Source organism: Cervus canadensis, chromosome 31 (assembly GCF_019320065.1).
Source record: "Cervus canadensis isolate Bull #8, Minnesota chromosome 31, ASM1932006v1, whole genome shotgun sequence".
Classification (NCBI taxonomy): domain Eukaryota; kingdom Metazoa; phylum Chordata; class Mammalia; order Artiodactyla; family Cervidae; genus Cervus; species Cervus canadensis.
In genome coordinates, this window is record NC_057416.1 from 8,932,517 (window position 1) to 8,957,458 (window position 24,942).

Sequence of the window (24,942 nt, forward strand, 5' to 3'; positions counted from 1 at the left end):
CCAGGGATTAAAGCCAGGTCTCTGGCACTGCAGGCAGATTTTTTACTGTGTGTAACTTGGCAGGAAAAATGAAGGTATTCATTTATTGGGTTTTCTAGTTTTATAGGAAATTTATTTTAATCAGTTTTTTCAATAATTTTCATAACAAATTGTGACTACTATAGTTTTCTTTCTATTTCTTGAAAGAAATGTAAAAGAGAAACCTGTTAAGGTATAATACCAGCACTGACCCCCACAATTCTTACAAATTAAGAACTGCAACAAAGATGAATTTCAGTATCAGTTGTGACAAATAATGTCTCCATTCTTTGAGATAGCAGAGTATGTACATGTATACACACATATTAATATATATACACATGTGCACGCATATTTCAAAGAATGAAGAGAAATAGTCACGGACACTCTGCTTGTAGTGGACATAATTAACAGAAAAAATCAATATCCCTCTGGCATGCACTTTCATCAAGGACTCTATTTAATAAGATTCTCTCTTGAAAATTAACAGCAGTGCAAACACTTCCTCTAATTTCCAAAGTCATTTTGTCATTATTATTTTACAAGAAATTTTAATAAGAAAAAAATTACCACATTTTGGTTACATAGTACTAACACAAGTATCTCAAAATTATAAATCAATGCACCTCAAATTAGAAAGGAGTGTATTTTTCATTAATAATAAAAAAAGTCGGGTTCTTTTTTTCTCTTTTTAGGGATACCGTGCCTGCTTTATCCTTACTGGCCCCACATCCCCAAAGAAGGTCATTATTGAAGCCTGATGACATGGACAGTGGAGAAGGGGCTGGTGGTGGTACAGGGATGTGGAGGGTGGAGGGGGTCTTGACACTGTGTTTAAGGAGCAGGCATACTGCTCTTACTTACAGTGTGTTTATGGGGATCTGGCCATAACAATGGTCATTAAACCCTGTCTAAGCTTCCCCTTTAGTCTATTAAGCAGTGAGAAAATTCTTCTATGGCCACTTCCCTGAAGAGAGAGACCCTCAACTCACAGAATACTGAGGAAGCTAGTAGGGAGAGAGTGGGAGCTGCCTTAACTGTAATCAATCCCAGATTACAACCAACCTGAGGAGATCAGGGGCAGGTATCAAAAGCTCATGCAATGCTGGCCTGGAATTTCCTTGAGTAGACTTCTAGAAAAATTGGGTTGCTGTTGGAATGTGGAATGATTGGCTCTAAGTACTAAATGAGGAGTAGGGGCTGCCTTCATGTACAACTGAGAAGTGTGGGATAAATAATACACTCCTTTTGTGCTACAGGGGAGTGAGGGATCATAACAACTTTGATTATCAATGCTTATAAGTATATGAATGCAAATGTAGACACTTAGATTGGACAGGTGAGACAAGAGGGCTCATCATCTTTGCTGTCCTAAGATTTATCCAATAGTCATGTACGAATGTGAGAGTTGGACCATAAAGAAGGCTGAGCACTGAAGAATTCATGCTTTCTAATCATGGTGCTGGAGAAGACTCTTGAGAGGTCCTTGGACTGCAAAGAGATCCAACAGGTAAATCTTAAATGAAATCAATCTTGAATATTCATTGTAAGGACTAATAATGAAGTTGAAGCTCTGATATTTTGGCCATCTGGTGCAAAGAGCAGACTCATAGCCTTGGGAAAGATTGAAGGCAAAAGAAGAAGCAGGCAGCAGAGGATGAGATAATTAGCATCATCGGCTCAATAGATATGAATTTTAGCAAACTCAGGAAGACAGTGAAGGACAGGGAAGTCTGGAGTGCTACAGTCTATGCGGTCACAAAGTGTTGGACATGACTTAGCAACTGAACAACAACACTAATATATATGTATTAATAGATGATATTTTTTTTCTATTTCTGATTTATTTCACTCTGTGTAACAGGCTCAAGTTTCATCCATCTCATTAGAACTGAATCAAATGTGTTTCTTTTTATGGCTGAGTAATATTCCATTGTATGTATATGTGTGTGTATATATACACACACACCACATCTTCTTTATCCATTCCTCTGTCCATGGATATCTACATTGTTTCCATGTCCTGGTTATTGTAAACAGTACTGCAATGAACACTGGGGTACATATGTCAAAAATGTGAAATGCTTCACAAATTTGTGTGTTATTCTTATGCAGGAGCCAGGCTAATCCTTTCTGTATCATTCCAATTTTATTATATGTGCTGGCAAAGTGAGCATCCTCTGATACATTTTAAATAGCACTTCCTCAGCCAGGTTTTTTCTATGCTGTACTTAACCATCAATTCTTGATGCTTTTGAACTGTGGTGCTGGAGAAGACTCTTGAGAGTCCCATGGACTGCAAGAAGATCCAACCAGCCCATCCTAAAGGAAATAAGTCCTGAATATTCATTGGAAGGACTGATGCTGAAGCTGAAACTCCAATAGTTTGGCCATCTGATGCAAAGAGCTGACTCATTTGAAAAGACCTTGATGCTGGGAAAGATTGATGGCAGGAGGAGAAGGGGACGACAGAGGATGAGATGGCTGGATGGCATCACCAACTCAATGGACGTGAGTTTGAGTAAATTCCGGGGGTTGGTGATGGACAGGAAGGCCTGGCGTGCTGCAGTCCATGGGGTCGCAAAGAGTTGGACAAAACTTAGCATCTGAACTGTCTGTGTAACTGTCCTTAACCAAACATAAAGTTTATTTCTTTTCTAAAATCCTGTACTTTAGGCTTACATAATTTATAGTTTAATAGTAATTGGTTTATTTAGATTTTAAACACATCAAAAGCAAAATTGGTTTATTTTTCATGACTGTATACCTGGCACCTACCTAATCAACTTCTTAATGGTAGAACCAAGGTATAAGTCTCTCTCTATCCATTGATAATGTTTAATATAATGGACTAGAGAAAAAGTGAATGGACTAGAGAAATGGACTGGAGAAAATATTTCCTATTTTGTAACAGAGTAACTGAAGACCACATATGAATTTCAGTTAAAGTAGGAGCATTTTAGTTTTATAAAGCACAAATGCAATACCATTTTAACTAGAAAATGCTGAACACATAATTCTGGAAGTATATAGAGTATAAACAGAGAAACATATTAAAAATAATAAGATACGGGAAGGAAGTGTCATTGACAGAGGATTTACACTGGGGTAGACCACTCCTTACACAGCACATTTTCCATGAAGGCCACTGTGCTAGAAATCTTGCCTCCCAAAATGAAGATATTTAGAAGAGCCTGGGAATGGCTGTGACTTAAATACACACATGATGGAATCCTCAGAGTCTGTGTGGGCTGGGTCAGAGAGAGCAAAAGTGAAAGCATGAGATGAAAAGCATGTTACCACTTCTACACTTTTATATCTCCTGTTTGCATATCCTTTGTGTTCTTTTAAAAATGTTTAATAAATTATGCTGATTGCTCCAATGTTCTAAACTTCTCTAAGAGAAACAACTGGATCCAGAGATCTATTGAGCAGTGTTCACAGCGTGAAGGTAACTGAGAGCCAGAATTAAGGATGGTAAAGATGGACAGAGCAACTTTCTGGGCAGCAGTTACTCCCCTTTGAGATATCTTTCAGAACTAAGGGCTACAAGTTTGGAGTTATGATTAAACAAGGTTAGGGATATTATATCTCTTTCACTAATATGGGTCATATTTGATTGGCATCTTTATCAGTTGTTTGACAAGTTATAGGTCTGAGACCTACTAGAGCAAATTCTCAGGCACTGTGGTCCAGTAAAGGAACTTAACAGGATCATCAAATCATTATTGTGCCTACTTGTGTTTAGAATTGCATTTCACTCTTAAAAGTATGAAGGATAAATTAAAAGTGGAAGAAAAAAAAAAGAAATCCAAAACAATTTTTTTAACTCAGATGCAATTAGTACTTCCAAACTTAACAAATTTGCCTCCATAATAGAACAGAAAATATCTTATGATAAGATCTAAAATCTCTTTGTAAGAGACACAATTAAATAAAATGTGCTACAAGAAGAGAAAAACATGCCTAGGACAGTGAATCTCACCATACTAAATATTAGATTTATCTCTGAAACTTTGAAAGCAAGGTGATCTCTGACCCTTTTCCCAGAAACACTAATTGGCCTCGTGTGTATTAGGTGGTGTCCAACCATTTGGGACCCCATGGGCTGTAACCTGCCAGGCTCCTCTGTTTATGGGGTCTCCCAGGCAAGATTACAGAAGTGGGCTGCCACGCCCTTCTCCAGGTGATCTTCCTCACCCAGGAACTGAAGCCTGACCTGCATTGAAGGCAGATTCTTTACCATCTGAGCTACCAGGGTTAGTCCGGGATAAAACGTAGGCTTCCAAGTTTTTCTTATTTCAAATTCCTAATTGATCCTAATAAATTGTTAGGATTTAGAAGATAGTACAAAAGGCAAACAGTGAAAGAATGTTGGTGAAATTGCAAGATAAAATGAAGCCAAAGGAATCTTCAGTGGTTTTGAACCTCTAACCACTAAGTAATTTAGCTTCATAATAGAACCCGTTAGAGAGATATAAGGGTAAGTTGGCAAGAACATTTACTTAGATTGAAATGTTAAACTGGTATTCTTGATATTTGTGGATCAAATAAGAAAAAAGAAACAAATATAGTTATTTTATAATGTAAATAAGAATCAATATACTATTGTCCAATTAAATATGTAGTATTAACTGCTGAGATAAACATCTTTTGTGTGGCAGTAATGGAATAGTAAATAAAAACAAATAACATTATTAGTGTTACAAAACAGGCAATAAATTAAGCCTAATTAAAAAAAAACACTCTGGAATCATTCTCTGACTAGAAGGTAAAGTTGAAAATGAGATAAAAGTAAATCTTAATATAAACAAAAATACTTTTTTTCTAATTATCTTCTGTTTTGAAGCAAAAACAAGTCTACATTGACCAAGTTTGGTATTTGCCATAGGACAAAAGGACTTTCAACTCATTAAAGCTCTGATGCAAATTGAAGGTAAGAGATCTGAGACATTGTATACACCATTTTCTCATCAAAAAAATTCAACAATATCATGTCATAAAGGACTGTAGGGCAATTCACATGTACCAGAAGAGCCAACGGGTTATTCACTCTGGAAGTTGCAGTAGTTCATTGGCTTTTAGGAAGCCTACCATTTTAGGAAAGGTAGGAACAACAGGTTGTTTCAGATCATTCTAAGTATATTTATTTTAAAAATGTTTACTTAGTGTAAATTGTCTTCTATGTTCCCAACACTGTATTAGGAATAGGGTTAAAGGGACTTTGTGCCTTGAAGAAACCCCTGTCTAGCAAACAGTGGAAACTTTGAATAACTTAATGACCATCATGAAAAAGGAAATTGGTATTGCTTAAAGGCAAACATCCTCTGTGAAAATAAGATGAATGTGTAAAGCCAAAATAAATTAATAGTGCAATATACTGCATACCTTCTAACAGATGAATTGTTAATTTTAAAAGTACCATATTTGGTTATGATAATTTGCTCTTATTGAGATTCACAAATTTATAATTAAAAAGTATTTTGTCCATTTGAAATTTAATAATACACTGCTGAGATGTTAAAAATGTATGATATGAACGGTTATAACATATTTAAAATAGTTATTTTAATACTTTTCTTCAATTCTGAGTAATTTCCTAACTCTGTAAAATAATGCCCTACTAACACAAGAAAAAAAAATTAGAAAAGGTTTGTACTTTGTATTCATGGAGTTGGCATGTTTAGAGAAAGTAACATTATTCAATCAATTAATTATTGGGTAATGCTTTGGGAAAATGTTAAAATATTTTTGTGCTTCATACTGTCAATCAAAATAAATTACCAATGAATTAGTTGTATTTGAATGTAATATGTTAGATACAAATCCATCAATACTTTTGAACAGATGTTCAATCTGTAAATATGTATTAATTAATCTACATGTCCATATTGATCTGACATTTCACATTTATATTAAGTTCAAAAATGCTTTGTACTTTAAGATGCTATTAAGCAATAGGTTATTATTTTGATTATTACTATGCAGATATAACCACCCTTACTAACATATGAAAGAAAACAAAAATAAGAGAACAAAAATAAAAGGAAAAGAGAATAAAAAGAAAAGAAAAAGAGATTGAGATACCATGTCATCCTGACAGCCTAGTTCCTAGTTCCAGTGATTTTTAAGATATAGATATGCTTCTGTCTTTCGGTATCATGAGATATCAGTGACAGGTTAATAATTTCTTTTTTTATTTGAAAATGAGTTGGATTTTTTATCATAATTAAATATTTACTATGTGATATATATCACAAAGTGATATTGTAATTAAAGAATGTGAATAAGATGCCAGGACAAGTAATACTTTACCAAGGTCCAGTAAAATACGAATATACTCTCTGTATGGGTTCATCAGTTTTAAAACTGTCATTTAAATGTCTTTACTTAAATATGAGATTTTATACAATTAAAAGCATGTTTAATGATTCAATGACTTATTTCTTTGAAATTACATACACTAGAAAAATTATGCTTATGTTATGAATCTTAACTGATAATATTCACTTCAGATTACAAATATTTAAGGCAAGACTATTTTTCTGTTAGCAGCTCTGTTGTTTACTAAGAAAGTGAACAACACTGTAAGCATTCTAGTAAAGAAAAATCTACAGTATAGATTAATATATAAGTGATTTCCAAATAAATTCTCTTTCCAGTATCTTAAATTAGAAATCACTAGAAGTCAATAATTATAACCTCACTCTCCTTTTTAGAGCATCTTTCAACAACTGCTTGCTACATAAAGTTATTGGGGTAACTGGTTATTACTGCATATTAAAATTTTATGACTACATGTTAAAATATTTATATTAAAATCGGTAACCACTGTTGAAGTATTTCAGCTTATTGGGGGAGTTTTAGCTACATTGTCTCATGTTTATGTATTTAATTCCAAGATTAAATAATGGAATGTTGTCCTTGCATTAAAAATCAATTGATAATTAAATACCATAAAATTTTAGGAAATATTCCCCACAAAATAATGAGCCAAATTATGATATGTTTTGATAAATAACATATTTTTTGATAAATAAGGGAAGAAACAATCACTGCCCTACATAAGCAAAGAAATAGGATGCATACTATAAATATTTTGATAGTTTAAAATATGAAATATTAATAATTGTAACACTTTTTCATTAAATCAGTTGTAGCTGATAACTACTGAAACATAAAATTTAAGTCATTATTGTTTAACAAAGTACTTTCTAAATTAACGTTGCATGTATATTATTTTATTTGCTATGTTGCTGTTTAATCAGAGTCATGTGTGACTTTTGAAGCACCATGGAATGTAGCCTGCTGGGCTCCTTTGTTCATGGGATTTCCCAGGTAAGAATACTGGAATGTTTTTCCATTTCCTTATCCAGGGGAGCTTTCTGACCCAGGGATTGAACTCGTCTCCTGCACTGGCAGGCAGGTTCTTTTCCACTGAGACACAATTATTAAAAAACAGTAATTAAAATGTTATATTTTCTGTGGTAATATCTTCTAAAAAATTTAAAACAATGATGACAATACCTGATTGTGAATTTCAGAGTCTTTGTCATATTCAATAAAGATTATGTCATGATTCATTGAAAGCAGTTTACAATTTTGTTTCAAGGAACAAACGCCAATTTTGTCTGCTTTATATACTGTGACACTGCATTTTATTTCATTGTAGGAAGCTCCTCTTCCCACCAACCCCACTAACTCACAAACATATTAATTGGGGAAAAAAAAAAAAAAACTCTTCTAGGCTTAAAGTAATGCAATTTGAGTAACAAAAGATAACATGGGTTTTGGAACCAGGCTGTCTTTTTTAGTCTTGACTCTACTAGCTCATAACCTAATAACTTGGTTCTTAAAATATAAAGTCATCTATAAATAGTCATCTAAAGACTCTACAACAGCCAAATGGCCCTTCCATGTGTTTATCCATAATAGATAGATATTTCTTTTGAAAAATCTTATGTTAAAATAATGATTTTATTAATGTTTGTTAGATCAAGCTTTTCCACATTACAAACCAGGGTGATAGTTTTAGAAAAGTACAGTTAATTCCACCTATAACTTTAGCTAGTATATCTTCTAGACTATCATGTATTTTATGATATAGTATGGCAGGAGAATTTGTTGCATGAAGACATTTAAACTTAGAAACTGAGAATTGTCAAAATTAAGTCAATTGTATTGGTTTTAAATGGAATTTCAATAAACAGCACACATAAAGATATTTGACAATTACCAAGAGGTTTATTTCTCACTGTCAATTCATCATCCCCTAAAATATTCATGGAGTGGTACATATATTTTGGGAGGGGGCTCCTTTCTTTTACTCCTTCTTTTTTGAGAAATGATGGTTATTATCCTTTTCTTTATATATTTATACTCACCAAGTATCTATTAAGCTTTAGTCCAATTGTAAGCTTCCATAAGTCTTTTCCAGAAATTCACACCCTCTCTTCACTGCTAATTTATTAGTTTTTTTTTCTATTGCTTTATTATTGCCATCATTGAATTTTTACCTTGTTTACTACTATCTACCCATGTTTCTCTATTTCTCATTATTTTTTTTACTGCATCGAAGACAAAGGTCATTAATTATTTTTGATTCCCTAATGAGAAGAAAAGTGATTAGCACATAATAGGTTACAAAATATTTGTATAACTTAAAAATGAATAAATGAATATATGTGAACAAAGCTCAGCTGTGGATGTGTCTGGTGGTGAAACTAAAGTCTGATGCTGAAAAGAACAATACTGCATAGGAACCTGGAATGCTAGGTTCATGAATCAAGGTAAATTGGATATGGTCAAGCAGGAGATGGCAAGATTGAACATCGACATCTTAAGAATCACTGAACTAAAATGGATGGGAATGAGCGAATTTAATTCAGATCACCATTATGTCTACTACTGTGGGTAAAAATTCCTTAGAAGAAATGGAGTATAGTCAACAAAATAGTCTCAAATGCAGTACTTGGTTGCAATCTAAAAGTGACAGAATGATCTCAGTTTGTTTCCAAGGCAAACCATTCAACATTATAGTAATCCAAGTCTATGCCCCAACTCCTGATGCTAAAGAAGCTAGGGCTGACTGGTTCTATGAACACCTTGCAAAACTAACACCAATAAAAGATGTCCTTTCTAACATAGAGAATTGGAATGCAAAAGTAGGAAGTCAAGAGATACTAGGAATAGCAGGCAAATTTGGACTGAGAATACAAAATGAATCAAGGCAAAGGCTAACAGAATTTTGACAAGAGAACGCACTGGTCAGCAAACAACATTTTCCAAAAACACAAGAGACAACTCTACACATGGACATCACCAGATAGGCAATACTAAAATCAGACTGATTATGTTCTTTGCAGCCAAAGATGGAGAAGCTATATACTGTTGCAAAAACAAAGTCTGGAGCTGACTATGGCTCAGATCACGAGCTTCTTATTGCAAAATTCACGCTTAAATTGAAGAAAATAGAGAAAACCATTAGACCACTCGGGTATGACCAAAATCAAATTCCTTATGATTATACAGTGGAGGTGATGAATACATTCAAGGGGTTAGAAGTCGTAGACAGAGTGCCTGAAAACTATAGATGAATGCTACTAACATTGTACAGGAGGTAGTAGCTAAAAATAACCCAAAGAAAAAGAAATGCAAGAAGGCAAAGTAGCTGACCCAGGAGGCTTCACACATTGCTGAGGAAAGAAGAGAAGGAAAAGCAAGGCAGAAAGGGACAGATATACCCAAATGAATGCAGAGTTCCAGAGAACAGCAAGGAAATATAAGGCCTTCTTAAATGAACAATGAAAAGAAACAGAAGAAAACAATACAATGGGTAAGATTAGGGATTTCTTCAAGACAATTGGAGCTATCAAGGGAATATTTCAAGTAAGGATGAGCAACGTAAAGGACAGAAACAGTGAGGACCTAACAGAAGCAGAAGAAATAAAGAAGAGGTGGCAAGAAAACACAGAGTGCTATACCAAAAAGGTCTTAATGAACCAGATAACCATAAGTGTATGGTCACTCACCTAGAGCCAGACATTCTGGGATGTGAAGTCAGCGAGCCTTAGAAAGCATTACTATAAACAAAGCTAGTGGAGGTGGCATAATTCCAGCTGACCTATCTCAAATCCTAAAAGATGATGCTGCACTCAGTATGTCAGCAAATTTGGAAAACTCATCAGGGGCCACAGTACTGAAAAAAAGTCAGTTTTCATTCCAATCTCAAAGAAGAGCAATGTCAAAGAATGTTTCAGCTAGTGTACAATTGTGATCATTTCACATGACAGCAAGGTAATGCTCAAAAATCCTTCAAGCTAGGCTTCAACAGTATGTGAACCAAGAACTTCCAGATGCAGACGCTGGGTTTGGAAACAGCAGAGGAATCAGCCATCAAATTGCCTACATTCATGGGATCATGGAGAAAGCATAGGAGCTCCCGAAAAATGTCCTCTTCTGCTTCATTGACTACGCTAAAGCCTTTTACTATGTGGATCACAACAAATTGTAGAAAATTCTTAAAAGGATGGGAAAATGAATGAGATGGGGTATATATAGTTGAAATAATGAGGTTTAGTACTTAATTCTGAATGAGATGGCTTCCTTTCCTTCTCCAGTTATTGCTGGTAGATTTGGCTGAAGAAAGAAGTATTAGCACAAATGTTACAAAAATGTTACTTTTTGGGCAGTAAGTCAGTGTGTATGGTATACACTCTGTGATGTGTGCTGAGACACAGTGAAGAAAAACTTGTAAGAGTATGTAGAAAATATCAATTAAATTTATTTTTATAAACAAGATTTTGAAAGTGATTAACAATTACTTCTAAATAAAAATAGTTCAACTTTTATCATTTTCTTTTAACCATTAGCAAGGATTTAGCTCATCAATTCCTTATCCCTAAAAAGAAATTGGAGGTCATGATCAGAAACTATATTTATATTGTGTGTGTTTATGTGTGTGTATGGGTATGTATATATACATATCTATATGGTACATATGCAAAACAACTATAAACAGGTAATAATTTTAAACTATTTTGTAACAACCATTGTGATATATATTAATTTCCATTAGCCAATCTTTAAAACTTGCCATTTTTACCATGACAACCTGCTCAATCTGTCATTCTTCTTTAGCATTTATACATACCCTCATCATTAATCATTTTTCTTTAATGACCAAATTACATATACTATAAGAATATTTTACAATTTCTATGTGGCTCTAAAGTCATCTTTTGCTAAGTAGCAGAAAACTTTTTCTAAGTTGTCATGAGAGTGAAAAAAGAAATCACATTGAATGGGAAAATCAGGGAGAATAATATCCTGAAGGTAGGGATCTTAAATGCCAAGTGCCCTTTCTCAGCCTCAGCCATTCATTCTGAAAATGGCCTATCAAAAAAGCTTAGAGGGAGCAGTTTAATTACTGTTCATTTGACATCTGTAATACATTTTCAGTAGCAGGTCCATGCATTTATTTAAAGCCAAATGTTGTACAACAAAACTGTCCTCCAAGGTATTTCTTTGTACCATTTTTCCCCATTTGGCCTACCCACTGATTTTTTTAAATAACCATGTCTTTTTTGGAGATAGTTTAAAATAAGCCTTTAATCATGTTCCTCTTCAGGAATAATTCAAATCAGGAATGGAATTAAACGAAGAGCCTTGCTCACTTTTAAATACTTAATTTAAATATTTAATGGTATCTACAATTTAGGCTTTTATCTATACATTTATGCTTCTCTGATTATTTTCTACACTGTGTCTATGTCAGTATGGACACTTCTACCTGACTGGACATCTGCATCTTTATTTATTACATAAATAAGGGGCTGGGCATACATAAAGAAACTAAGGACCGATTTCCTTCAGTGGATGGCCCTAGGGGAGAGTCCTTGTCCATTCTAGTATATAGCACCATCCCTGAAACATGTCATGAAATCATAAGCAGTACTTAAATAAATAGATGAAATCTAACTATATTGAAGCTGAAGCTCCAGTACTTTGGCCATCTGATTAAAAGAGCCAGCTCACTGGAAAAGACCCTGATTCTGGGAAAATCTGAAGGTAAAAGGAGAAAAGGGTGGCAGAGGATGAGCATCCTCTCATATATGTAGCATCTCATATGTAGTATTACTGACTCAAGGGACATGAATTTGAGCAAACTCTAGGAAATAGTTGAGGACAGAGGAGCCTGGCGTTCTGCAGTCCATGGGGTCACAAAGAGTCAGACACAACTTAGTGACTAAACAGCAATGATCTAGTTAATATGCAAAAAAGAATAAAAATACTAATTTTCTATTTTAAGTAACTTAAAGAAACATTAGGTGAAAAATCTTTATACAGGTGGCCCTTGAACAACCAGGTTTGAACTGCCAAAGTCAGCTTAAATGCAGATATTTTTCAGTAGTAAATATTATATATTATACAATCAACTGCTGGTTGAATGTGGGGATGTAGAAACCTGGATATTGAAATCAAACAGGAAAATTTTAAGTGGATTTTCAACAGCACAGAGGTCTGTGCTCCTAACCCTCACCTGTTCAAGGGTCAATTATATTGTTCAAGGGTCAACTATATACATATGTATATATCCTGCATTTATTAGCCCTTATCCTGTTCTAAAGATTAAGTCATATAAATTTTTGAAGAACTAAAAGTCTCTTTAAGATCTGTCAATTGTCATTAATGGAAGTTTTGAAGTTTATCCAAAGAATTAAGAGACAAAGTATATAGATGGACAGAGATAAATGTCTGCATTAAAACATCTATGTCTGTCTGTCGGTCTATCTATCTCTCTATCTATCTATCCATCTTGATAAGATGGGGTGGGGATGCGGGGAACTACAGCAACAAAATCGAGAAGTTTGAATAAATCTGGCAAAATTTCCTATCCCATGCAAATGCAGTGCTCTCGTGGCCCTGGTCTATGCAGACATTTTTGCATGCTTAATTTTTAATCTTAATATGTCCTTCTATCACATACTGCTACAAGCAAAATATTTTTAATGACCTCATTCCTGGTAAAATTTGCCACTAAAAAGTATTAACTAGCAATCTCCTTCATTTATTAGGATTGCTTGAATATTAGTTTCAAAAAGACTCAGTGGGAAGACTCCAATAATCAAGAATGGTTCAGGGAATATTATATTAAAACAAACAACAAAATAACCCCCTTGTATTAATCTACATAATCCCTCTTTGGTTTAATAGGATTTTAACTAGCTCTAAATATATGAGCCTCTCTGAATTTTGAAAGACTTAAAGCTTCCTTCCAAGTAAGCAAAGTGGATTAAAATCAACCTTTGTGTTTTATGATTTGCACTGAACTGACCTATACTGTGAGTTTTGCTAAAGCCCTTAAGTGTTTTCTTCTCTAGTAGCTGGCATCTCTCTAGAGTAAGATCATGAAATTCTATTTCCTTTGATATACTTCAGCTAGCAAACACATTACATGAACAATGCCTTGCCAGATACTCTTTCTTCTCCCAAACCCGATACGCCCCCTAAAGCATTTCTCTGCTGCTTACATACATTATTTCTGATGAATACTATCATTTAAGGAGAAAAGATAAATTATTTGAGAAAATCTGGAAATGGAAAAAATAGATATTAATGAGATATCAATCAGATATTAAAACAGATCACAACCATGATGAATTTGTCCTTTCTTTCTCAACATTCTCTCTAAATTTCTAGGAGCCAATGTTGACAAAATGAAACACAATCTTATTTTTGTATTGTCTGCACTGCTGACTTTGACATTTATAAGATTACTGACTTATAGCTCTTTTTTGTGTGTCTTTGATTTATGAAAGTGAAACAAAATATCATGCATGCTTATACTGTGTAACAGCTAAATTTTGTATCACTTATATATCAGTACAAAGATAGGGTATAAAATAAAGGAATAGGTATTATATTCTTTCACCTTTGTATGTTGGAGCTACAAAGTGAAATTAACTAAGTTGCATAATTAAATATGAATGATAAATAAAGAGGTTTTATTTATTTTATCTTTTTATTTTATCTCATTAAGAATGAGAAAAAGGAAGGAATGAAGGAACAGAGGAAGGGAAAAAGGAAAGCTGAACTTATTAATCAATAATAAAGGGAGAGCTGTAAGACACAAAAGGCAATATTTGAACAAAGTGACTGATGACTGTATACAAGTATTTGGAAATATAAACTTTAAAGATTTCAAAAGTATGTAAACTGGAGTGATGCTTTATGGATTGGCTGACTTTCAGAAGCATAAGTTGTAACTGGCTAGTTCTCAGAGCCTGCCTATTGCTGCCGACTTGTCATGGATCCTTTAGAATCCCTTTCACACAGCTCTAGTGGTCCGATGAGATTAGATCCAAAGAAAAACGAGTCCTTCCCTCCTCAGTCAGAAGTTCCTTATCCTCACTCCCCCACTTTTCCTTCTAAGCCACAAAAGCAGGAGATGTTATGAGGAAGTGTCCAGAACCTCCCAAGTGTTGCTGATGCTCCTGGAAGGTAAAAGTTTGTGAAAGTTTGACTATCAGTCTGAACACTGATCAGCATGATTGCATTCTGGTCTTTTTCTTTGATTTATGGAATCATGTAGAGCCAGCAGCTGTACAAACGCATCAAGTCTCTAGATAACATATCACAGGATCATGAAACATGCAAGTACAACAAGTTTTTATAAGAATTTTCAGGCTTGATCAAGAAAGCAAGTGCCTCTAAAGTCTATATTTTCTTTTAATGGCATACATTCTTTACTTTAAATTAGATAAAGTTTAGCCAGGCTGCCTCTTCATTAGAACAGATATGGATTTTCCATGTTAATTGTGGAATTCATTTTGGTATATGAAGTCTAGCAATAGTGCACACTTACTGCTGTTTGGTTGAAAGATAATCAGATACTATTCTTTCGTCTGTAACTACTTAAGGTAAGCAACTAAACGGGCAGGGTGTCTCACTAGGAAATATGCTATCTTATTTATTAGGTAAAGTGAAGAATGAATGTTGATTACCACCTTGTACTGTTTATTCCAATGAGCAGAATAATCTTAAAAAGTATTAGATTACCAAACAAGAATTTTATCCCTCCCATCTCTTTAGGAAGACTGTCCTCTGAGAAAGTTGAAGTCATACACTTATAACTGTCTAAATCTTTATTCCACAGAAAAACAAACCTTGTTCCCACATTGGAGTTAAGAAAAAAAAAAAAAATTCCCACATAAGAAAAGGAATTAGAAAATGTGCAAGTGATGTAACCAATTTTAATGGAGTTCTAAGTATGCTATCTCTGGCAGTTGTCTTGAAAAAAAAATCACTGCTACACCCCTACAATATTTATTTACCTATTTCATCACAAGGATAATTTTCCTTTATGTTCAAATGAGTATCATTATAGCTAAGGCGGTCTGATACACCTTTATATTATCCTCTTTGTTTTCTTATGCTTGAGCAGTTAAAGCAGATACAATCTGAAGTAATTCATTTGTATCTTGAGGCATTACCATATGCAAAATTACCTAAATTGAATATACTAGAAATAGTTTGGGATAGCAGAGTTAGAGTTTGTCCCTAGTAAAACCTAGACCTAGGCAAGTTATTAGTTGTAGTAAGTGGGGCACCTTAGATGTAGCCTTGAAGGTGGCAGAGGAACACCAGAGCTGATACTAGAAAGCGGAAATGTGTATAAAGAGTGTGTTACAAACATAGCTCTGGGCTTTACCAAATACAGGTTACCTCATGCATGTTCCAAAGATTTGGCTGGTAGTTTGCTTCTACAGACTACTTTTAGACATTTAGAAGTCTTATGGAGACCTACAGTTTAAGAGGTATCATCTATAAGATTATGAGTGTAATCTTCTACTTTGATAATGGGTGAAGTTTCTTTAACTGGTTAGTATATATTCAAAGATAAATTCCTTGTGCTTTAGTTGCTTACAAGGTAGTCAAGAATATCTGATAAGAGACATATAGAACAGATTGATGGTTGCCAAGGGGGATGAGGGTAGGGGAGGGATGTGTTGGTAATTTGAGGTTAGTAGATGAAAACTATTATATCTACAATGGATAGACAACAAGGTCCTACTGTATAGCACAAGGAACTATTCAATCTAGTTAGATATTGAATAATATGTATATTCAATATCCTGTGATAAATCATAATGAAAAAGAATGGATATACATGTATAAATGAATAACTTTGCTATACAGAAAAATTAAAACATTGTTGTAAAGCAACTATACTTAGATAAAAGACATTAAAAATAACATCTGATAAGGTATATTTTGTGGTGTGTCCAAGGTCACTATTTCTCTAATATCTGTTGCAGAATACTGAATCTCTTAGAACAGGTCATGTAGGCAATTACTTTGGGATTAGGTAGCTGAAAGCAAGGAAGCCTATGATAGGACTCATATGAGTTGATGCTTTAAAATACTTAGCTATTCAGTTTGTTAAAGACTGGAAACAATTGTGGGTGGATATATTTTTATTTGTAAGAGCCTATAAGTGACCATTTCATAGCAGGTAATCTATGACTTCTTTATAAGAAATAATGAAAGGATATAAGAGCTAAAAATTACCCCCCCCCAAAAAAAAATCATAAGGAGTAAGCCTCCGGAAAAATAAATATGCATCATGAATAATGATACTCATCTTTTTTGCACTGAAATATAAATCTTAAGTGCATTACTTTAGTTCCCTAATAATTGCTAAAGACAATATCATATACTGACATATATTTTTGCTGAAGCAATTTATAAAATGAAATCTCCTTCATTACTTTGAGAAATATGTTTAACAAAACTTACTGTAGAAAAATATGTAAAATCACACAAAAAACTAAATAGATAATTAAACTTATATTCTAATATGTTTTAGTTGCCTTTTCTTTAAAGGAACAAAAGAAACAAAAGTAATCAACCAAGAATCAGAAACACAAATTAATTGTCTATAAAAGTAGGGGTTCTCACTTTAAAGAGCAGTGAATAGATATGCCAGAATATTTGAATACAGTCACAGAATATCTGTGACTGTAGATATCAGAAAATATCAAAAAGGACAGCTTTCTTACATAATTAGCACACTGAGAGGTGTAAGACTGTTGGGGGAGTATGTAATTTCCTTGGTTCTGTCTTGCCGCAGCAAAAATTTGAAGAGACGGACGGACCAGTGTTACAGCTCAGTTTTATTTGGCAAGCAAAGAAAAATACATCCTCAAGGTATGAGTGCGGCCAACCCAAAAGACATAAAGAGAAAAAAGGAGAGCAAAGAAGAGAAGAGGAGAGTCTCAATTTTGGCTCCTCTTTATATGTTTTTTCTCCTCCCCCCTGAGCCTGCCCTGTGTAAACTGGGCTAGCTGGGAGGGCTGTTTGCTTCACCTGAAGTTTTCATTCTGGTCCTTGGACCTTACTTTGTTCTGTTTTTGTGGGCTTTCCTCGTATTTTTTCTTTTAGCTAACACTATTTTGGACTCCTTTTTCCTATTCTAACTACCTAACAAGATTAACTATATTTTCTTTGTACAAGAGATCATTACCTGCCCTTCATGTTTCCAAGGAGAAAGAGAAATGAAAAATGACCTGAAGAGTCAGGCATGAAAGACATATTGCAGGAAATAATCTTTACATATGGTTTATACAGCAAAGAAATAATTTGCATCATAAGTAAAACAACAGCTGCCAGTCTAAGTTTACTGGATTCAAGTAAAGGCTTAGTAAAGGGTGTGTCTGCACACACAATTCTGTCTCCTAAAAAGCACGTATCAGTTTGGACAGAATATCAGTCTCTCCTACAAATAGGAGGGAACATGTGCTTTTGTGGGATAGACACTACAAAACACTATGTATTTCAATGAAAGATTCAACCAGAATTTTTAAGCAAATATTTAAAGGCTGAGACTTAGCTAGCATAAAAGTGTAAGACTCCTGAAGTCCATTGGCAGGATTATACCCTCTTACAGACTTTCCCTCCAGGAATCCCACAAGTTGCTCACAGGGAATATCTGAGAGCATCCTGAGAAGGCTTCCCCTCTAGCATTGCTGGAAGAGATAAATTGTTACCACTGCAAAAGCTCTTGACTAACATATCTTTCCTAAGGAAGGGAAGATTTAATCTACAGAGGGAAGTTACCAAAATTTATAGTCTCTGGAAAATAGTAGAGTCACTGAAGCCAGGGGTAGGAAATGTTGAAAAACAATAAAAATGCCACACACCCATTTTCCCTATCTCTTCTGGGAAACAAAAAGCCTTAATCTACATAAGTAAAGACATCAAAAGGGCTTAAAAGGTGGAACCAGAGATCAAATTGGCAACATGCCTTGGATCATAGAGAAAGCAAGGGAATTCCAGAAAAAAAATCTACTTCTGCTTTGTTGACTATAATAAGTCTTTGACTGTGTGGATCAAAACAAACTGTGGAAAGTTCTTAAAGAAATGAGAATAACAGACCACCTTACCTGTCTCCTGAGAAACCTGTATGCGGGTCCAGAAGCAACAGTTAGATCCTTACATGAAACAATGGATGGTTCAGAATTGAGAGAGGAGTACATCAAGGCTGTATATTGTCACCCTGCTTATTTAACTCATATGCGGGTTACATCACGTGAAATGCCAGGCTGGATGACTCACAAGCCAGAATCAACATTCCCAGGAGAAAAGTCAACAACCTCAGAAATGTAGATGACACCACTGTAATGGCAGAAGATGACCTAAAGAGCCTCTTGATGAGGGTTAAAGAGAGTGAAAAAGCTGACTTAAAAGTCAACATTCAAAAAACTAAGAACATGGCAACTGGTCCCCTCACTTCATTGCAAAATGATGAAGAAAAAGTGGAAACAGTGACCCATTTTATTTTCTTGGGCTCCCAAATCACTGCAGACTATGACTATACCAGTGAAATTAAAAGATGTTTGCTTCTCAGAAGAAAAGCTAAGACAAATCTAGACAGAGTATTAAAAAGTGGAGATGCCACTTTGCTGACAAAGGTCCATACAGGCAAACATATGGTTTTTCCAGTAGACATGTACAGATCTGAGATTTGGAACATAAAGAAGGCTAAATGCCAAAGAACGGATGCTTTTGAAACGTGGTGCTCAAGAAGACTCAAGAGTCCCTTGGACTGCCAGGAGGTCAAACTAGTCAATCCTCAAGGAAATCAACCCTGAATATTCATTGGAAGGACTGATACTGAAGCTGAAGCTCCAATACAATGTCCATCTGATGTGAAGAGCTGACTCACTGGCAAAGACCCTGATGCTGGGAAAGACTGAAGGCAAAAAGAGAAGAGGGTGGCAGAAGATGAAATGGTTAGATGGCATCACTGACTCAATGGACATGAGACTGAGCAATCTCCAGATATAGTGGAGGACAGGGAAGCCTGGTGTGTTGTAGTCCATGGGGTCACAGAGATGGACATGACTTTGCAACTGACATGAAAGCAGTATCACAGGGAAAAGAGTAAAAAAACCAACAAATCAAAAGTTATTAGGCAAGGGGGTAGGCTGAGTGTTACAAATGAAGAAGAAGCAATAGAACATTTATTATGAACAACACAGAGTGTAAGATTGAGACTTAATGTTCTGAAAAACTCAGAACAACCAGGTATATCCTATCTCCCACCCCCATCACCACATTACCAAATCCAGTACAGATGACAATGTACTTGCTCTGATATGCTAAGCAAGGAAAACCCAAGAACAAATAGACAAACACAAGACATTATTAGAAGAATTTGATGCCTCTAACTCGCTGAGGATAAAATAATAACAAAAGAACTCAAAACAAGTCCGATTCCTGAATATTTTAACGTAAGACTACTTACTAAGTGTGGCAGAAGGTAATCAGAAGTAATCAGTAATCCACTTATTGTTTAAGCCTACTTTAATACACTAAAGGTATACCAAAATTAATGCTAACCACCAGATTTGCCCCTAGAGCCGACACCCAAATAACTGAACCTTGCATTTTGCTCATTTAAATATGGCTACTCTGTACTAAATTGGATTCATGGGTTTGCCAAAATCTTTCCAAATTACTTTCCAGAATTGCTTTATCTTCTAATGAGATAAATATATTTATCTAGTTATTATCATTATACCTTTACATAATATACACTAGAATTAGTAGATTCCTTAACAAGATGGCAAAGTAGAAGGACATGCACCCCTGTGAATACTCCAAAATTGCAACTAACAACTGAACAACCATAGACAGGAGAATGTTGGACCCCACCAAAAAAGGATACCCCATGTCCAAAGGCAAAGGAGCAGCCCCAACAAGATGGTAAGAGGTGCGATATCACATTTAGAATTGCTCAGAGGACTAAAAAAAAACTTTGTGCACACCAGGACCCAGGGATCCACAAGAAACTGAGCCAGACCTGCCTTGAGTGTCTCGGTGTCTCCTATGGAGGCATGGGTCAGCAGTGGCCTGACACATGTACAGAGATACTGGTTTCAGCAGCCCTGGGAGGCCCAGTGTGTGAGCCCTACCATAGAGCCTAGCAGACAACCAAAAAACTGGAGAAGAATTATACCAAAGAAGTCCTTGCACTGTTGTAAAAATTCCAGGGCCTCCAATAGCTGAGAAAAGAAGAGAAGGGAAAGGCAAAGGAAAGCAGGAAAGATATATCCATCTGAACGCACAGTTCCAAAGAATAGCAAGGAGAGATCAATGCAAAGAAATAGAGGAAAATAATATAATGGGAAAGACTAGAGATCTCTTCAAGAAAATCAGAGATACCAAGGGAACATTTCATGCAAAGATGGGTACAACATAGGACAGAAATGGTATGGACCTAACAGAAGCAGAAGATATTAAGAAGAGGTGGCAAGAATACACAGAAGAACTATATAAAAAGATCTTAATTACCCATATAACCATGAGGGTGTGCTCACTCACCTATAGACAGACATCCTGGAGTGCAAAGTCAAGTGGGCCTTAGGAAGCATCACTACAAACAAAGCTAGTGGAGGTGATGGAATTACACTTGAGCTATTTCAGATCCTAAAAGATGATGCTATGAAAGTGCTGCACTCAATATGCCAGAAATTTGGAAAACTCAGCAGTGGCCACAGGACTGGAAAAGGTCAGTTTTCATTCCAGTCCCAAAGAAAGGTAATGTAAAAAGAATGTTCAAACCACTGCACAGTTGCACTCATCTCACACTCTAGCAAAGTAATGCTCAAAATTCTCCAAGCTAGGCTTCAACAGTATGTGAACTGGGAACTTCCAGATGTCAAGCCAGATGCAGAGGAACTGCGGATCAAATTGCCAACATCCACTGGATAATAGAAAAAGCAAGAGAATTCCAGAAAAACATCTACTTCTGCTTCATTGACTATGCTAAAGCCTTTAACTGTGTGGATCACAGCAAACTGTGGGGAATTCTTCAAGAGATGGGAATACCAGACCACCTTACCTGCATCCTGAGAAATCTGTAGGCAGGGGAAGAAGCAACAGTTAGAATCAGACATGAAACAATGGACTTGTTCCAAATTGGGAAATGAGTATGTCAAGGCTTATATCACCTTGTTAACTTAACTTATATGCAAAGTATATCATGCAAAATGCTGGACTGTATGAAACACAAGCTGGAATCAAGATTGCTGGGAGAAATATCAATAACCTCAGATATGCAGATGATACCACCTTTATGGCAGAAAGTGAAGAAGAACTAAAGTGCCCCTTGATAAAAGTTAAATAGGAGAGTGGAAAAACTGGCTTAAAACTCAATATTCAAAAAATGAAGATCATGGCATCTGGTCTTATCAACTTCATGGCAAATAGATGGCAAAACAAAGGAAACAGTGACAGATACTATTTTCTGGGCTCCAAAATCACTGCAGATGGTGACTGCAGCCATGAATTTAAAAGATGCTTGCTCCTTTGAAGAAAAGCTATGGCAAACCTAGACAGCATATTAAAAAGTAGAAACACTACTTACCAACAAAGGACCATCTAGTCAAAGCTATGGTTTTTCCAGTGGTCATGTATGGATGTGAGAGTTGGACTATAAAGAAAGCTGAGTGCTGAAGAATTGATGCTTTTGAACTGTGGTGTTGGAGAAGACTCTTGAGAGTCCCTTGGATTTCAAGGAGATGCAACCAGTCAATTCTCAAGGAGATCAGTCCTGAATATTCATTGGAACGACTGATGCTGATGCTGAAGCTCCAATACTTTGGCCACCTGATGAGAAGAACTGACTCACTGGAAAAGACTCTGATGCTATAAAGACTGAAGGCAGGAGGAGAAGGGGATGACAGAGGATGAGATGGTTGGATGGTATCCCTGATTCCATGGACTTGAGTTTGAGCAAGCTACAGGAGTTGGTGAGGGACAGGGAAGCCTGACATGCAGTAGTCCATGGGTTCCAAAGAGTTGGACACAATTGAGTGACTGAACTGAACTGACTAGGCTTTGTTATGTAAATATAATGCTTCCATAATTTTGGACCCTGATTTTTTTTTTTTTTTTTACATTTCTTAATCATTCTAGTAGATATTTGGAACATAAGGACTCATGGATTTTTTTTTAATGTTATCAGCAAGAACAGGAAATCCAGAATAGTATTCTATTAAAAAGTTTACATCATGTATTTTGATTTTCTTATTATTCCTCATTTCTTATCTTTCTTTGGGCATTTTTTTTCCAGAGGGAAAATTTTGATAGACTTCCAGGCAACATACAAACTGTAGCTACCTTCAATGTCCTTCCACGTGTTGCTTCCTATTGCATTTGATTAGATTTCTGATTCTTTTGGTTGTTATGGTTGTTGGTTCATATAGTTATCACATACCAACTTAGAAACCTAGGAATTTTGACAATGTTTATTTTCTAACATTCCTCCAATTTCTCCAAACATTCCTATTAGGAAAAAAGTACTTTATAGTATTTATGCATACTTTTATTTTCCTTTGTTGTTTCAACATCAAGCCTTGCTTTAAATTGTTAATTCGAGTCTCTTCAACAAATGATACTGAGAAAACTGGACAGCCACATGTAAAAAAAGGAAATTAGATCATTTTTAACACTATGCACAAAAGTAAGCTCAAGATAGATTAAAAGATCTAAATGTGAAAGCAGACACTATAAAACTCCTAGAGGAAAACATAGGCAGGGCACTTTCTGACATCTCCTAGAATAATGGAAATAAAACCCAAAATAAATGAATGGAACCTAACTAAACTCAAAGGCTTTTGAACAGCAAAGGAAACAATAAACTAAACAAAATGACAATCCCAAAATGATTGGTAGAACATATTTGCAAATGATGTGACCAACAAGAGATTAGTCTCCAACATTTACAAATAGCTCATGAGGCTTAATATCATCAAAACAAATAACCCAATGAAAAATGGGCAGAAGACCTAAATAGATATTTCTCCAAAGAAGACATTTCGATGGCCAAAAAGCACATGAAGAGATGTTCAACATCACTAATTATTAGAGAAATGAAAATTGAAACTACAATGAGGTATCACCTCACAGCAGTCAAAATGGTCATCATCAAAAATTCCACAAACCACAATGCTGAACAGGGTGTGGAGAGAAGGGAACCCACCTACATTGTTGGTGGGAATGTAAATTGGTACAGTCACTACGGAGAGGAATATGTAAGTTCCTTAAAAAAATTAAAAATAGAGCTACTATGTGACCCTGTAACCCCTACTCCTGGGCATGTTTCCAGAGAAAAACGTGGTCTGAAAGGATACATGTACCCCAGTGTTCACTGCAGCACTGTTTACAATAGCTAAGACACGGAAACAACCTAAATGTTCATTGACAGAGGAATGGATAAGGATGATGTGGAACATATGTACAATGGAATATTACTGTTAAAAAGAATGAAATAGTGCCATTTGCAGCAACATGCAGGTTCCTAGAGATTTTCACACTGAGTAAAGTAAGTCAGACCAAGAAGGACAAATATTGTGTGACATGCCTTATATGTAGGATCTAAAAAGAAGTGACAAATGAACTTATTTACAAAACAGAAAAAGACACACAAGCTTACAGAACAAACTTAACAGTTGCCAGAGCAGAAGGATTGGAGGCAAGAGACAGGAAGTTTAGGGTCAATACATACGCACTGCTATATTTACAATGGATAACCCACAAGAAGCTACTGGATAGCACATGGAACTCTGCTCAACGCTATGTGGCAGACTGGATAGGATAGGGATTTGGAGGAGAACGGATACCTATATATGTATGGTTGGGTCCCTTTATTGTCCATCTGAAACACAGCTTTTCTACTGATACTACCTTGAACTTCTTCATACTACATGCATGTTCAGTCGATTAAGTTGTGTCTGACTCATTGTGACCCTATGGACTGTAGCCCACCAGGCTCCTCTGTCCATGGGATTCTCCAGGCAAGAATACTGGAGTGGGTTGCCATGCCCTCCTGCAGGGAATCTTCCCGATCCAGGAATCAAACTCACATCTGCCTGCACCTTCTTCATTGTAGGCAGATTCTTGAACCCACTGAGCCACCTGGGAAGTCCATTTCTTCATAGTACCTAAAACAATTCCATTGAATCAACAATTAAGTCATAAATTGTTAGCTAAATGTCTATGTGCTCTTGGAGAATATAAACTCCATGACCATTTTGCATTCCTTATAATCTAGCCCTGCGTCTACTCTTGTTAAATATTTGATGTACAAATAAATGGCCATTGTAGGAAGGTGAATAGATAGACCAAAAGAAATAAGAAACTGTGATTTAGAATTTTAGCAAGGATTAATAGGAGGCATCTCATAATACCTTTCCAAAGCCAGGCATCTTACAGATTTCCTCTATTTTCTATTTTAATTTCCACATATTAGCTTATTTTCATCTTATAATTCTGTGGCTGCTATACCAAATAGTCACCAACTTGATGGGGTAAAACAAAAGCAATATGTTCTTTCACAGTTCCAGATGGCAGAAG

At 35.5% G+C, this 24,942-nt stretch overlaps 1 non-coding gene across 1 annotated transcript; it reads right to left on the minus strand.

Annotated features, from left to right (window-relative positions):
• Positions 1–2,088: 2,088 nt before the first annotated feature.
• Positions 2,089–2,195, minus strand: LOC122432664. Its single transcript, XR_006266928.1, has one exon. It is a non-coding gene; the product is annotated as a U6 spliceosomal RNA (small nuclear RNA).
• Positions 2,196–24,942: the final 22,747 nt, after the last annotated feature.